Source organism: Leiobunum rupestre, chromosome 8 (assembly GCF_980474605.1).
Source record: "Leiobunum rupestre chromosome 8, qqLeiRupe1.1.hap1, whole genome shotgun sequence".
Classification (NCBI taxonomy): Eukaryota; Metazoa; Arthropoda; class Arachnida; order Opiliones; family Sclerosomatidae; genus Leiobunum; species Leiobunum rupestre.
This window is the reverse complement of record NC_143391.1, coordinates 49,571,401-49,578,978: the sequence shown is the minus strand read 5'-3', so window position 1 is coordinate 49,578,978 and position 7,578 is coordinate 49,571,401. Positions and strand designations below refer to the sequence as shown.

Below are 7,578 nucleotides of genomic sequence, written 5' to 3'. Positions count from 1 at the left end.
TCTCTTTTTTATAAAAAGAACTTTTCTACCTCTAATATAAATTATATTTTAGCGACCATTACCGAACGGCATAGAAAACGCGTCTTTCATTTAGCGAATGGTTTACAGAATTATTAATAACTGACCTTAGCGATAATTATTTTATTTAACAAATTTAAACTAGCTCAAAATTTCGTTGTCTGATGAGAAATGAGAGCTAACAATTATGCGGAAAAGCGGATTGCGAACAACTCCTGAAAAAGCGGCTCTCGAAATTATTAGTGGGTGGTCGCTCTATTCGTACGAAAATTCTAGGTTATAACTGAATGAGATCCCACGGCCAAAAGATTGGTTCGCTTATCGAACATTTTTTCCAAAATTCGTCTACAGACGTTCGCTTACCGAACTATTACTCAAAACTCATTCTAGAGACAAGTTCGCTTCTCGAACTATTCTTCCAAAATTCGTTCTACAGACGTTCGCTTACCGAACTATTACTCAAAACTCATTCTAGAGACAAGTTCGCTTCTCGAACTATTCTTCCAAAACTCCTTCTAGAGACGTTCGCTTAACGAACTTTTATTCCGAAGCTCGTTCTATAGAGACGTTTGCTCTTGTTCGGAAATCCCCGTTGTAAATCAGTTTTCGCTCGCGAACGACTGCCGTAAAACGGCTTAATGCGCTTCAGATTCAGTGAGCGAAAGTTTTTCAAAACGAACCATTTCGGAAAATGCCCACCTCTGATTGAGTCCCACCTAGCATTATGGCCAAAAAATCGAAGGTGTTCGCTAAGGGAAGAATTATTGTACGGGTTGTTTTTATTTTTGTGTTCTTTAAGCCTTTGATGAAATGGGCGACGGCATTGCCCAATGTAATAATCACCACATTCACAGGAGATTTTATAAATGATGGCCTTGTCGAGGAGGGCAGTTGGATCTTTGTTAATATCTAATAAAGCTGACAATTTGGGTGGTGGGAGATAAATAGGATCGAGACCTACTGATTTAAGATTTTTGGCTATTTTTTGAGAGAAGCCAGGATAAAAGGGGATACATGCTGGGATGAAAGATTTTTTACGTTCTGAAACTACAGGAGCTAGAGTTGTGTGGAAACTGACGCACATTAAAAATCGTTGGACTTATTCGATAGACTCAACTTATTTATTTTAACTCTCGATAGCACAAGCGAAAAAAAGTTCTATTTAAATTTTTTGCGTTTTCTTAAGATTGATGAGGACCAAAATGAACTGATGGTTAACTTGTAAGAAGTACGTTCTTTTTATACTTGATTTCCGAAATTTGCGCGTTTCATTTAACTATTTTCTACAAGATTATAGTCATCCACAAATTAAGCAAACATGGTGTCCTGTTCATATATCTGGCCAGAAATTCGATACCGCACTGGTGTTCCGTGTGAAAAATACTATATCACGTTACCGTATTAAAAATAAAGGGTCTTACACTCCACAGTCCGGTCCCAATTATCTCACCGCGATACCCCGCGATACCCCACGATCAGTGAAACCCCACGATACCCTATGGGAAGTGATACCCTTGGTCCCAGTTATACCCTGTGGACCGCTGACAGTTCGGTCCTAATTCTCTCACCACGATGCCCCATGATACCCCACTATACCTCCCCGGTCCCAATCTCTCATACCGCATAGAATCAGTGAAACCCCACGCTACCCTATACCCTCGGTCTCAGTTCTCTCATTTTAACTTCTACTAAGATCACTTCCATTTTCCTCATTTAGCGTAGAAATGTCCATTGGAATTTCGAGATACCGAGGATGATCCCGTAAATTAATTAATTAAATAGGAGTAAAAACGCGTTTTTACTCTTCACTCTCTAGACCATTGGTGGTTCTCGTGTTTTTGCTCTAGCTGTTTAAAATAATTAAATAATTTAGCCGCTTCACTTCACTCATACCTCATTTATAGTAGTACTGTTAAACACATTTAGAAGATTTACTTTACTGTGATTTACTGCAACCACATCTAAAACCAAATAATAAAGAAATTAAACATTTTATTTAGGAATACAAAGCCTTATGAATGTATTTAAATACCTCCGACTTCCACACTTATTTCTTCATTAACAAAACTCGTTATCGCTGATTCTATTTCTAAGTTTTAGAAATGGTAAAAATTTTTCACTATAGATTAATTTATAAATCTAGTTACTGACTATAAAATATAAATATTACCTTTACTCTCTACGTTATTCCTTAAAATGAGCTAGGTTGTTTTCTAAGGACAGTTGATTAGCTCCCTTTAAGGTTAACAACTAAACGTGTCTCCAATATACAAATGTGATATGACATATGTAAATGTACTTACCTTATCAGATAAGGTCCAAGAAAATATAGTTGGGATATTTTTTTTTTTCAAATATACAGCCAATCTAACCCTAAAATCAGCTTCAGTGAAATGGTTGGAGCATACTTTGGTACACTTGGTTACTTTTAAAGTAACTTTAGTGTTTCCCTCAATTTATATTTTCCGTAATTCTCTAAAAGTAAAAGAAATGCCACGATAAAAAAAGAACGCAACACGAATAACCATTTCACTTTTTTTTAACCCTTGACCAGATTGTTAACATCCAGACTCCTAAAGGTGGTTTTTCTCAGCAGCACTTCTCCTGTAAGTTTTGCTTTACCCCTATACGACTTACAGCTTCTGTAGTTGTCTTTTTACCCACGGGTAGCGCCACCGTTTATACTGAACCCGTGTATTCATAAAAAATAAATATTTATTAATTATTGTAGCTATCATTTAAAAAAGGGGGGACACATTTCAGGGTTGCCCGCAGAAAGGTTTCAAGGGGGGGGGAGAGCAATCTTCATACCTTATCAAATGGGGAAAGGAACTTCAACCTTTATTAGTGCATTTATAGCTCATAAAAGAGGGGGAATTAGCCCCGTTTGTCCCCCCCCCCTTGCGGGCGCTCATGACACATTTCCCTTTTGACCTGATACCGAGCCTGATACCCAATGGTAAAAAACTCCCAAATTCACTTAATGAAATGTTTATTGAGCACCACACGGATTTCATGGGTAAAAATTCCAGGAACGTGATAACCACCTTTGAAAAATATCCAAATGAAATTCAAATCAACCACCAAACTGATATTGTCAGACCATTTTGTTCTAATTTGTGGGCCAATTCTTTTTGTCCCCATACCAATGGTTGACACTTACCTTGCAATCTCTTTCCGCGGTTTCGTAGGCGTTCACTATTTCCATAACTCTGTTGACCAAACAAATTTTAGCTTCAAGCCCAGCGAAAATGACTTCCTTTTTCCCATTCGTTCAACCTTGGTTAAATATCTTTGCCCTTTCCTCTGCTTCTTCGCTTTCCCTTTTTTAAAAAAACCTTTTCACGTTTACGAATAATAAATGCAAATAATATATAAAAACAAATGTAATTAACAACAAAAATGTAAATATATAAATACAATTTAATACATAATATAAAATAACTGATAAATAGCCGAGATTACAAAGTCGAAAGTGGAAAATTGCCGCTGTTTACAAGTAAGAAATAACTGACAACGCGATTGAAGTGACCCGCTTCCTGCCGATATTTTCCGGCGTTTCTAATGGCTCGGACGGGGGAGGAGCTTATTAAAAAAGGCCAAAAATACGAGAGAGCGAATTTACGGCCTACTTCAATCTGACCGTGTTGTTCGGCTGAGACATTCAGTGTGTCGTTCTGGGAGTTCAGGGCGTTCACATCAGCCCCGTTCTCTTAGAGCAATGTCTTCCGACGGGGTGGTGCAAAGGACTCATCTTCTTGTCCGATGGGGCTGTGGCGTCCACCCCGTGTTCCAAGAGCATTTGCACCACTTCCCGCCGGAAGATACCTGGTTGATCCTGCCACAGTCATTTGCCTGTTCCAAACACTGGAAAATAAGGAAATGGCCTCATTATATCAGTAACGGTTTCTAAGATCGTATTTTTACTTTGGTAACTCTGGTATTTCTGTGATCGAAGAGATGAGCTTCGGCGCCAGTGCGCCATATGAGCAGATTCTGCCGCGTAGGGTTCTCCATTTCCGAGCTCCACTTTTGTGGCCCTTACAATGTGATTAAAAATGCAAACATAAACTCTTCAGAATTTAAAATTATACGAAGAACCATTTCCGGTTTTCGTAGATACTTCTTTTAGGATATATGACTAAACGTAGCAATGGTTCCAAGTTTCCATTGGTCAAAATTCCTCCCGCAAAGCAAAGCCAAAAAATATTATTTTATTATTCATTTAGCAACTTTATTTAACTTAACATAACCTAGCTTAGGCTAACCTTCATCAACTCTAAACTTTCATTTAGCCTTATCTCTACCAAGCCTAAACTTCAACATTTAAACAATGATTTCATTATTTCAACGAGTCCACTTATTTCATTAAGGATTCCATTTTTATAACAATGATTCCATCATTTGAACAACGATTCCATTTTTATAACAATGATTCCATCATTTGAACAACGATTCTATAATTTTAATAACGATTCTATAATTTTAATAACGATTCTATAATTTTAATAACGATTCTATAATTTTAATAACGATTCTATAATTTAATAACGATTCTATAATTTTAATAACGATTCTATAATTTTAAAAACGATTCTATCATTTTAATAACGATTCTATAATTTTAATAACGATTATATCATTTTAATAACGATTCCAACATTTAAATCAGTTCAATATCGTAATAATAATCTTAATCTTGATTTAATCATCTTTATACAGGGTCTTTTTTTTTGCTCGGAAAAGTGTTTTTTTTTTCAAAAACTATTTATAGTACCGATTTCAAATTTGGAAGGTCAATTCTCTATACCGGGGGACATCATTTTGAGAAATTTGAGCGTTTTCGGTAATGTTTTTCACCAATTTTGAAAAATTATTTTTCGACCACTAGGTGCGAGATAAAAAATTTCTATTATAAAGTTGTAGGCCGTCATCGAAAACCCTTAAAAATTGTTCACTCGACGAAAAACAACTTATTTATCAGTGAAAATTCGAGCTTGAAAAATTTACAAGTTGGTGAAGCCAAATTACGATTGTTTGAAACGATAATTGAAAAGGGAACAAGTCTAATACAAACGTAGTAGAGTTTTCACACTTGAAAAAATGTACACGTTTGGTTTTTAAATGCAGATATTTTATTCACATAAATTTTTACAAAACATTTTCAATAATATCACCATTGGCTGCAACACAGGTTTGTGCGCGGACACTTAAGTTCTCAAACGCTTTCTCTACCATTTCTGGTGTGACGTCTCGGCAAGCACTGATTATTCGTCTAATGAGTTCCTCCCTAGTTTCAATGGGCGTGGCGTATACCTTTGCTTTAACGAATCCCCAGAGAAAATAATCCAGCGGTGTTAGGTCAGGTGACCTTGCTGGCCAATGCACTGGACCATTTCTCCCTATCCACCTTTCAGGAAACTCGTTTTTGAGGTGCTCAGTTACTTGCCGGGAAAAATGCGGAGGGGCGCCATCTTGCTGAAACCACAACTGACGTCTTTCAGCCAATGGAAGGTCGTCGATTGCGTCACTCAGTTCGTTCTGTAGAAAATGTAAATACCTTTGGCCGTTGAGGTTCGTCGGCAGGAAAAAGGGACCAATCAAACGGTTTCCAACAAGTCCAACCCAAACATTGACCCGTTCAAATTGAACCTGGTGATGATATTCAAAACCCCAATGTGGGTTGATGTCAGACCAAAGATGGCTGTTTTGATGATTAAAGGGCCCATCTCTAGAAAATGACGCTTCGTCGGAGAACAAAACATGGCGCAAAAATTGTCTATCTTCTTGGACAGCATTTAGTAACCAGTTGCTAAATTCTTTGATGGTCTCCGTCAATTAGTCCTTGGTGGAGCGTAGCTCTGTATGGGTGATAGCGATTCTTACGAAGAATTTTCTACACACGATTTGCAGAACAACCCAAATCAGCAGCGGCGTTAGCGCAACTGTGACGAGGATATGCCACAAAGTACGCGAGTACATTGTTCTCGAAGTCTAAATCCGGTTGACCCAATCCGCGAAACCTAGGTTGCAAGTTACCAAATTGATTGAAATCGTGAATTGCTCGTCTTACTGTTATTACAGATGGTGCTCCATTTGGATGTCTTTCTGCGAAGATTTCAGTCACTCTTCTAAGGTTTTGCGCTGCTTCTCCATAGTAAATGGCAACTATCTCGGTACGCTCAGCTACTGAATAACGAGGCATTGTTCGAAATATTATCAAACACTGATAATAATCTCCCAAAGTTTTCCTTTAAATACCCAATACATGTTTAGGATTGACCTATAGCCTCGTGTTTTTAAAAATCCGGTCGTTTTTTTAACCAAAGTTTCAACTGGATTAGGTAATTCGGTTTCAATTATCGTTTCAAACAATCGTAATTTGGCTTCACCAACTTGTAAATTTTTCAAGCTCGAATTTTCACTGATAAATAAATTGTTTTTCGTCGAGTGAACAATTTTTAAGGGTTTTCGATGACGGCCTACAACTTTATAATAGAAATTTTTTATCTCGCACCTAGTGGTCGAAAAATAATTTTTCAAAATTGGTGAAAAACATTACCGAAAACGCTCAAATTTCTCAAACTGATGTCCCCCGGTATAGAGAATTGACCTTCCAAATTTGAAATCGGTACTATAAATAGTTTTTGAAAAAAAACACTTTTCCGAGCAAAAAAAAAGACCCTGTATAGAATTTATCTTTTTAATAAAATTAAATCTTTCGTCAGCTCTACTCCAGGTGGGGGATGATACCAGACATTTTCGGAGTTCGTATAGTTGGTAAATTAATAATTTAATCGTAAGTTAATAATTTTATCGTAAGTTAATAATTTTATCGTAAGTTAATAATTTAATCGTAAGTTAATAATTTATCCGTAAGTTAATAATTTAATCCTAAGTTAATAATTTATCCGTAAGTTAATCAGTTAATCGTAAGTTAATCATTTAAACGTAAGTTAATAATTTAATCGTAAGTTAATCATTTCATCGTAAGTTAATAATTTAATCGTAAGTTAATCATTTAAACGTAAATTAATAATTTAATCGTAAGTTAATCATTTAATCTAAAGTTAATAATTTAAACGTAAGTTAATAATTTAAACGTAATTTTATAATTTAATCGTAAGTTAATCATACGTAATTTAATAATTTAATCGTAAGTTAATCATACGTTAATCATAAATAATCAGGATTTAACCCATATTATTATATTTTTATTTCGAAATTAAAGTAGTTGGTGGTTTGTATCATATAATAATGATCTCCTCCCATTATTTATAACTTAATCAATTTAATCTTTCGAGGGTATCCTTATGATCACGATAGTGACCTTCCACGAGACGAGTGAACAATCACTTACCTTTCAACAATTTATTAAAAGTAACTTTTCCTCTCAGATTATTGGACTTTTTTTTTAACAAAACCAACGCACTGTTATGCTTTATGCGAAATTGTACGCCCAAAATGGCTGAATCCGTCGTCAGTACTTAAATAAAAATAACTCCTGCTCAGAAACGACCGTTGACTATAAAGGAAAATATTATTTCGCAACAAAGGTTT

At 35.8% G+C, this 7,578-nt stretch overlaps 1 long non-coding RNA gene across 2 annotated transcripts; it reads right to left on the bottom strand.

Annotated features, from left to right (window-relative positions):
* Positions 1-3,423: 3,423 nt before the first annotated feature.
* Positions 3,424-7,543, bottom strand: LOC149933616 (uncharacterized). Of its 2 annotated transcripts, XR_016472869.1 has the most exons (3): positions 7,379-7,543; positions 3,946-4,058; positions 3,424-3,885 (listed from the first exon to the last, which is right to left on the bottom strand). It is a non-coding gene; the product is annotated as an uncharacterized LOC149933616 (long non-coding RNA). The 2 variants fall into 2 exon arrangements; XR_016472868.1 differs by lacking the exon at positions 7,379-7,543 and having other exon boundaries at positions 3,946-4,508.
* Between the last annotated feature and the right edge of the window lie 35 nt (positions 7,544-7,578).